We start from the raw sequence: 9,457 nt of genomic DNA on the forward strand, positions 1-9,457 counted from the left end.
GTGGTCCTCATTTTCTATTTTTTATCACGTATACTTTAATTCACTTCACTGAATTTTATTTATATGCTGCCAAGTCAGAGCCTGACCTCTGACTTCCTACTCCACAAACCTGGCAAAAACCTGTGTTCTCCTGTCCGGAAAGACATGACATGGCCTTATACTGTCTTCTACAATCTTCCTCTGTTCATGAGTATAACAAGTGTCAGCAGTGATCTTAGCAGGGTGGCATGGCCAGAGGAAGCTTGATCTTTAGAGCTTTCTATCTGAAATAGGTGAGATGGTGCCTTGTTTTCATATAATGCCTTTTGATCTCAGATTTGACGAGGTGCTTGACTGACAGGGAAGAAATGTAAATTCAATTGCAGATACCTGTCATACCTCTAACCTAGCTTTAATCCATAACGTACCCTGTAATGTGATCCTCAGCTACAATTCAGTCATAAACACCAAACAGTTGCACCTTAAAATCGTAATGCAGTTTTGCATTGGGAAAGGAAAGGAAAGGGAGGAGGTTGCAGGTGGTGGAACAACGGAGTTCGTGTGAATGAATCAGCATAACATTTTTAGACTCATGCTATAGTGTGAGTGATGCTGAAATGGGCTAATTCACACTGATTTATTCACAATATAGGTCTTCTTGCTGCTTTTGGGGCTACGGCTGCTTATTACCGTAATTTTAGGACTATAAGGCACACTTAAAATCCTTTTATTTTCTCAAAAATCGACAGTGTGGCTTGTAATCTGGTGCTCCTTATGTATCAATTATGGTTGTGTTTACTGGCCTCGAACTGATTTTTTTACTGCCTTACTTTCAGTTAATGTATTTTGTTTTGCACTATGCATATTTTATATGCCATTAGGTCATTTATTGTGAAAATTCTCATGTAGGAACTATTGTACTGCATGTTGGTTCCACTGGTGCACCTGAGGGAGATGCACGCCCATGTTGATGTGCACGCCCATGGCAAGTTGAAGCAAGAGAAGCCAATTTAATTCAGAGAAAGTTGTTTCTTAAAAGTATCTGTAAAGTGCTCATTTCTGCCTCAAAGCATGGGTCAGCCAGCGAGGTATGTTTGTATGTTATATAGATCATTTTATGTCTTTATTTCACTCGTCTTACTATTTCATTGAATTTTATGTTATGTTTTAGTTCGACGGTGGCGTAGTTTGTGATCAAGGTGAAGCTGTAACAACCCCAAGACCTTACAACTAACATTAAAGCCAACTTCATGCCATCAGTAAAAGAACTCTTTATTGACTTGAAGAAGAGGTAGAAGTGATAGATTTTATGTGGTACATGGCGCTCAAAAATCTGTCAAAATGTTTTAGTGCGACTTTGGTAACGTACAATCCACCAAGTGGTGTGGCTACGAAGCCGTACCGCTTGATGGATTGTTGGAGCATTATGGCTACTGTAGTCAGGAGCCTCGCGGAGTAATATGTACTGTGCTTCAACATAAAATTATTGTGTGTGTATAAGGACCACAAAATGGCACCTGTTAAGAGACATGCTTACAAAGGGGATTTCAAACTCAAGGCTGTCAGTCACGCAGTAGAACATGGGAATAAAGCAGCTGCGAGAGAATTAAACATTAATGAATCAATGGTATGGAAGTGGAGGAAGCAAGAAGATGACCTGCGATGTTGAGAGTTATTGTGAATGAGTTAAATAAAGTTTGACTTATCTGGCTGTTTTGTTTTGCTTAATGCACCTTATAATCCGATGCGCCTTATGTATGAAAATAGACCTGTTCATTGATATTGCGCCTGATAATCCGGTGCGCCTCAAAGTCCGAAAAATACAGTAATTGTGTGCAATAGCTACATATATAATCAGATCACGTTCTGCTGGCTTTTTTGGTGTTATTTTTTCAGTTTCTGAAAGCTTTGACATGAAACTGTGCTCACCTCTGCAAAGTTAATAGATTCTCTCTACAAGGTCTTTATAATCAATGAAATCAGATTTCTGAAGAAGACCTTCCATCCTTAGAGAGTTGATTGGCATGTGAAAGGGTAGACAGGAGAATAAATCTTTATTAAATATGAGTCATGGGGATCACACTCTTTTACCTTTAACTCAGTGTTCCATAAATGTGTGATTACATACATGACGCACAGGGACCGGCTTCAATTCAATTCAATTTTATTTATATAGCGCCAAATCACAACAAATGTCGCCTCAAGGCGCTTCCACTATAGAATCGGTTGCTATGGTGACAGAGTAAATGAGCGTCCTGCACAGACACAGTGATCTGCTTCTCTGGTTCAAGGTTCCTTTCTCTTCTCTCAGTTTCAGAGAGTTCTGAGAGTTTCTATCAGTTACTCATAGAGTACATGGCAGAAGAATACAACTTGATAATCTCTCCTGTCTCGTACATTAAATGTGCTAGAAGAAAAAGTCACAAGTAGCTGCAGTCACTGAAGTCCTTACAGTGCTGCATGTAAATTCTGACTAATCCTGTGTTTAGATTAACCTTAATTTGTATGTGATCACAATTTTTTATTGGCTTTAGTTGTTTATGAAGATAGGATAATTGTAATTAATCAGTTTTATCTAAATCAGTAAATCTGGACTTCCGGTTTTGACGAGCATGTGGTAGTCACACTTTCCCTTAGCTTCCGCAACTTTTAGTTATTTGAGCGAGCCCGCCTAACTTATCTTTTGAGGCAAATATCTTGGTGGTTTGGTGAAGCTGTCGGAACATTTGATGCCCTGTCATGTCAAATGGCAAAACAACCGAATGCGCGGCTGCTAGCGTTCCTGTGAATGTTAGTAAAGCCGACATAACAGCACTGCTAGCGGAGCACCGTTCGGCTTTACTGGCGGAACTAAAAGTCAGCTTTTTTGACGACGTGAATAAAAAGCTGGAGAACTGCAGAAGGCATTGGACAACCATGGTGAGCGCCTAGAATCTTTTGAGGAAAGCGCCGAAACGCTCAATCAGCGCCTTGCTAAAGTGGAGGATACCTGTGAGACACTACGGGTCGCTAATGAAAAGCTGAAGGCTAAGTTATCGGACATGGAGTCGAGAAACAGACGCTGCAATGCCCGCTTTATCGGCCTGGAGGAAGGGATTGAGGGTCCACATCCCTCTAAGTTTTTCTCACAGTTGTTGCAAGATGTTTTTGGGAGAGACATTTTCCCCTCTCCTCCCGAACTGGATCGTGCACACCGTATTTCGGCCCCCAAACCGGCCCCTGGAGGCAGACCGTGGCCCATCATTGTCTGTTTTCACCACTACCAAAACAAGGAGCTGCTAATACAAGAGGCTAGGAGGAGGAACGACCTGAAGTATATGGATAAACCATTCCGGGTCTACGAGGACTACAGCCCTGAATGTGGTGAGCCAGCGGAGAGAATACAGGTTGGTGATGTCACGCTTGTACAAGATGGGCCTGAAACCATCACTGCTATACCCAGCGCGACTACGCATTGTTAATACGGATGGTGTACGCCTCACATTTGATTCTGTGGCTGAGGCCGAAAAGTTTGTGCAAGACTCCATTAGTGATGGGTTGTTCGCGAACGAAATGGCTCTTAGAGCCGGCTCTTTGAAGTGAACGACGCGAGCCGGCTCCTTATTGGGAGCCGTGAGGTTTTTTTTTCTTTCTCTCACCCTCTCTCTCGTCCTTTTTTCCGCTAAACTCCGCATGCGCGGCCTGTACTTTGCGCTGGGCAGAGGGGGGAGGGGCGTTAGTTACACTCACAGTAGCACAGGAACAGAGCCAGAGAGAAAGAGAGCGAGGGACAACAACTTCACATTAGAAAGGTATAGTAATCATCCACTATTTTCAGTTGCAGATGATAAAGGATTCAGAAATCATGCAGGCCCATATGACAGAGAATGTGCATCTTCTTTTTGTTTTAATATTTTAATTTATATTTAATTGTGTTGTGGTTTGCAAGTGTTTTGTGTTGTTTCACGTTAAGTTTGTTCAAAAGGAAAAAGCTGAAAATTTAAATAGTTAAAAGTTTAAAATGTAAATAGTTGTTCTTTGTATTATATGATTTATTTATTACATTTTATGTGGAGTGAATAAATAAAGTATATTTATGGTGGCCCTTAGAGACAAAGCACGTACAAACTCCAAAACACGTACAAACTCCTAAGCATGTACAAACTCCAAAACACGTAAAAACTCAGAAGCACGTAAAAACTCCAAAACACGTAAAAACTCAGAAGTACGTACAAACTCCAAAACACGTAGAACTCAGAAGCACGTACAAACAACCTGAAGAGCCGGTTCGGAGCCGAAAGAGCCGGCTCTTTTTAGTGAGTCGAGCCGAAAGAGCCGGATCTCTAAAAAGAGCCGGAAATCCCATCACTAGACTCCATGGAAGACTGAACTGTTTTGAGGGGCCCGTGGAACACGGGACTGCTTTGGACAACTGTTATGGCATATTTATGCTTCCTATGTTGATTTTCAGACATTTAACTTTATTTCTTTTTCTTTATTATTTTTTGGCATGACAGTGCAATTATTTGCACATATTTTGAATGGTGGACTTCACTAGTTTACACCTGGCGGGTCTTATTCCAACCTTTATACTTAAGGAGCTTTAGGTAGGATAGTTATGGAAGTTTTTCAGTTAGATTGGGTAGGTGTGCTGTTTGTTCTGACAGCTAGTGTCACCTGGGGGTTCGGGGGGTTTCTGGGAAGTTTTCTGTGTTCGACTATCCAAGTTAAGAACCAAGTGCTTTATGTTTCTTGTCTGAGCAACCAGCTAAAATTTTTGATATATTTTCAATGGTTACCTCTATTGACTTAGTGACCTGGAATGTTAAAGGCCTGAACCATCCTATTAAAAGAAAGAAGGTTCTCACTCACTTGAAAAATATGGGTGCTGATATAGCCTTTATTCAAGAAACCCATCTTAAAATGTCAGATAATATTCGTTTAAAATGTAGTTGGGTGGGGCAGCTCTTCCACTCACATTTTACAGCGAAGGGAAGAGGTATAGCCTTATTGGTAAATAAAAGGGATCCTTTTACCCCCTCTTCGACTCTGGCTGATTCAAACGGACGATACATTATAGTGACCAGATTAATTTTTAATATTAATGTTACATTAGTAAATATATATGCCCCAAACTGTGACGACCCCAATTTTTTTTCACGCGTCCTCGGCCTCCTGCCTTGTTTGAATACCCATTTACTTATTATGGGTGGGGACTTTAATTTGTGCTTGAACCCTGGGATGGATAGATCGTCTGTAAGAACTGGATACTCGACAACAAAGTCAGCTTCTTATTTACAGTCCTTTTTTTCAACCTATGGCATCTCGGACATTTGCTGTTTTTTACACCCACAAGACAAACAATATTCCTTTTTTTCAAATGCTCATCAAACCTACAGTAGAATTGACTATTTTTTTTAATGATAACAAACTAACCTCTCTTGTTAAGTCATGTGATTATCAGCCTATTGTAATATCTGACCATGCGCCCTTAATATTGACACTGCATATACCCAGTATGGAGTCTCCTAAACGGATGTGGAGATTTAACTCTCTTTTGTTAAGTGATGAAAACTTTATGGAATTTATTTCGGATCAAATTACCTACTTTTTGGAATTTAATTTAACTCCAGATATTTCCATCTCGTCGGTCTGGGAGGCTCTTAAGGCTTATCTTCGCAGCCAGGTTATATCGTTTACAGCTAATAAGAAACTTCTACTTCTAAACTAAAGGATTTGGAAAAGCAAATATCAGACTTGGATAATAGGAATTCTCAGAACCCCTCACCATAACTATATAAAGAACTTTGAAACTGGGTGCAGAATATGATGTGCTCGCCTCACATTCTATAGAATATTTATTGTTAAGGAACCGCAGTGATACCTATGAGCACGGAGATAAGGCGGGAGAGATCCTAGCAAGACAGCTGAAATGTGCAAGAGCCAGGCAAACTATTAATGGGGTCACAACCCGAGATGGTGGAACTGTTACAGATCAACAGGGGATAAATGATGCTTTTCAGCATTATTATTATAAGTTGTATAGTTCTGATAATACCAATGATTCTAACATCCTCTCTGATTTTTTTAGAGACCTAAAGATTCCAACATTGTCCCCAGACGAGGTTTCCACCCTGGATGCACCTCTGCAGCAGCAGGAGATCATAACGGCAATAAAATCATTACAGTCTCGCCGATCACCAGGCCCTGATGGCTTACCGAACGAGTTTTATGCCGCCTTTGCTGGAAAACTAGCCCCTGTGTTAGCTACGTTATATACTGACTCTCTTGCCAAAGGTGTTTTGCCTGATAGCCTAAATCAAGCTTGTATAAAATCACTTCCCGAAAAAGATAAAAACCCTTTGGAATGTGGATCCTACAGGCCGATTTATGATTTTGTGATTTATTTATTTATTACAGGACATCTCTGTGTTCCCAGGGCAGTATGACACTTGCAAAACTCAACTACATCTGCTTGCATCTGTCTCATGAAATATGACGTTAGCAGCCGAAACTGTGATCTTTAGTGATAGTGGGGAGCAGGAAGAAGAGAGAATGAAGAAGTTGAGGTAGGTTTGTAGGGCTGTTCGATATAACGATATATATCGGATGACGATATAAAAACGTCTATCGTTTCATTTTACGCTATCGTTTGTTTCCAAGTGTCACAAAATAAACTGTTTACGGTAATATTTTTTCATCGTTTTGATGGTCACTGTAGTGGCTATATTAATTTCTTAAAGTTCTCTCTTTCTCGGAGTGTCTACAAGCGCCTGTTTTTGTTGTGGTTAGCAACAACGACGGTAACACCATCGCGTGTCCGCTTGTTTATGTTCCATATAAACCTTTCACAATAAAGCTCAAGATCCTGTTGAGACTTTTCAAAATAAACTGAATCACGTGAAAGAGCAGATTATTTACGGATGAGAAGTAAAAAAGAGCCGTCAGGTGCTAAAAAATAAACCTTAGATTCAAACGTTAGAACAGGCTTTTCCCCGCTTTTCCCTGTAATAAATACTCACAAAGAAAACGGCGGGCGTTACAACTTATGTTTAAAAACGTATAGTTTCATGCATCGGTTAAAACACTCGACTCCAGCTACATGACGCGCAGCTGGAAACACTTCCCGCAAGTCGAGCTGCCCGAGATTCACAGAATTTACAGAAAATGTTACATTTTTGTGATTTATATCGTTATCGGACGATAGAATTCTTATATTGGGATATGAGATTTTGTTCATATCGCACAGCCTTATAGGTTCGTATGGGAATGAGAGGCAGAAAGGTATAAAGGTGAACTTCCAATGAGCAGTGATAGGATGGGTTTAAATTCCTGGGGTCAACCATCCAAAACAACAGACACAAAAGAGATGACAAGTTGGAGGCAGGCTGCAGAAGAGTGTTATTTGTGACTGAAGGATGGCAGCAACAATTAAAGGTAAGGTTTACAATATAACAGTAAGGCCTGCTATGATGTATGGTTTAGAGACAGTGGCACTAACTAAAAGATGGATAGGGAGCCACAGGTGAAAGGTTGAAGATGTTAAAATTTTGATTGTGGTTGGTCAGGAAGGACAGGATTAGAAATAAAAACTTCCGAAGGACAGTTCAGGTTGAGCAGTTTGGCAACAATGTAACAAACTCAAGGTTGAGATGGTTTGGGCATGTGCAGAGAAGAGATAGTGGATATGCAAAGGACAAAGGAAGTGAATATGCAGCTAGGATATTATAATAGGCAGGAGGAAAAGACAAAGAACACTAGAAGATTCATGGATGCATTTAAGTAGGACATGCAGAAGACTTGTGAGACAGAGGATGATACAAAGGTGAGGTGGAGACAGAAGATCTGCTGTGTCAGCTTCTAATGGGAACAGCTAAAGAGAAAGGAGACTAGCAGATGGCCTCTACTGAATGCACTGTGATCAACAATGTGGAAATGATTGAAGGGCAACTCCTCTAGTTTTGCACTTGAAATTCAGGTTACTGCTTGGTGTGAATATTCATCTTTAATAAGCTGTGTTTTTTGTGGCTCTGGAGAAATGACTCCAAAATGGGCTTGGAAGAAATTTAAAAAATTCTTGACGTGGCACTTTAGTAATTATTAAGCTTTAATCAGGTCACTCAGCTTCAGAGCGATGTCCTTGTATTTGGCACTTAATGTTTCAAAATGTAGATACATTTAAGAGGCTAATATACTGCCACTGTTTAAGCCCCAGGCATGGAGGTCTAGAGAGTGGTTGGCAACCCTTTTTTCAAAATCCCACTTCGAGCAAACTTTTGCTTGCTATGTGGTTGGTGTAATTGCCAGCAACCAGCTTTTTTCTGTGGCTCAACAACCAGCTGCTAGGCCCGTGGGACTGTTGCTTTACCTGCTCACAATCAAGGATGAATATTCAGTACTACTTGAATTAGAATTGGAAACCAGATACATTTTCTAATGCTAACAAATCTTTCCCCTTGCCCAAGTAGATACCCATTAGATTCGTCATTTGCTTATTTCTAGAGCTTGAGAAAAATATAAATAGACATATTTCTTATCAAAATTACAAATCAGATGGAGAGAGACAAGACAAGGAAAAAGCAGAGCACTGGCAGCTGAAAGGATTGACAAGACCAGTTGCAGATGTTCAGGAAAAAAAGACAAAAAAAGAGCATAGAAAATGTAACGGACGCTTTTATTAACCCCTTAAAGTCAGTTTATGTGAGTTTGTGAGACTGCTACATTACCAGTATGACCTGAAAAACCAAAATAAATCACACAATACATTTTAAGCAATAAATTGCCCCAAATTTTGATTGTAGCAAACAAATACAAAGGAAAGCTCATATGCAACTCAATATTTAATTAATATTTTTTAAATCAATAATTTAAATCTCTTTCCATTTTTATTTTTTTTTTAGCTATTTAACTATTTCTTTGAAGACTCCAGGCACCAATGAATGCAAAAAAATAAAAATGTTAATGTGGTAAAAGTATGAAAGATGAGCATAAAAAAAGGATTTGAAAAAAAGTTATTGGGGATGAAAGTTTCCAAACATCCACACAGCCTGTAAGCGTTACCATTCTAGGAAATCACAGTTACAGACAGACAAACAGAATAAAAACATTTGTCTCCATCAAAGACAGATGCTGTTCAGAGGGAGGAAGCGTTTTCTTTCTGCTTGTCTGTGTGAGCCTAGGAGCTGAATTTCCTGTTTCCTGGGGGACGTATACTCCATACTTGTACTAGCCCTGGTGACCTTCCCTTTGGTGTGACAATCTTGTTGTATGGTGAACAAGGGTTTCCCTGTAGACGACACCTCCCATGTGGTGACAGGCATGACTGGTGAAAAGCAGAGACTCTGATGACATGGTACAGTGCAATAGAATAGAATTATAAAGTACAGTACCGTTCAAAAGTTTGGACATACCTTCTCATGAAATGATTTTTCTTTATTTTTACTACTTTCTACATTGTAGATGCAAACTGAACACATCAAATATATAAAACAAGACACAT

The 9,457-nt window shown here is 39.8% G+C and overlaps 1 long non-coding RNA gene across 1 annotated transcript; it reads left to right on the forward strand.

Moving 5' to 3' along the window:
• Positions 1–792: 792 nt before the first annotated feature.
• Positions 793–1,248, forward strand: LOC146504904 (uncharacterized). The gene is made up of 2 exons (XR_014877633.1): positions 793–1,067; positions 1,151–1,248. It is a non-coding gene; the product is annotated as an uncharacterized LOC146504904 (long non-coding RNA).
• The last annotated feature ends 8,209 nt before the right edge of the window (positions 1,249–9,457 follow it).

This window comes from Neolamprologus multifasciatus, chromosome 13, assembly GCF_963576455.1.
Source record: "Neolamprologus multifasciatus chromosome 13, fNeoMul1.2, whole genome shotgun sequence".
In the NCBI taxonomy this organism is placed as follows: domain Eukaryota; kingdom Metazoa; phylum Chordata; class Actinopteri; order Cichliformes; family Cichlidae; genus Neolamprologus; species Neolamprologus multifasciatus.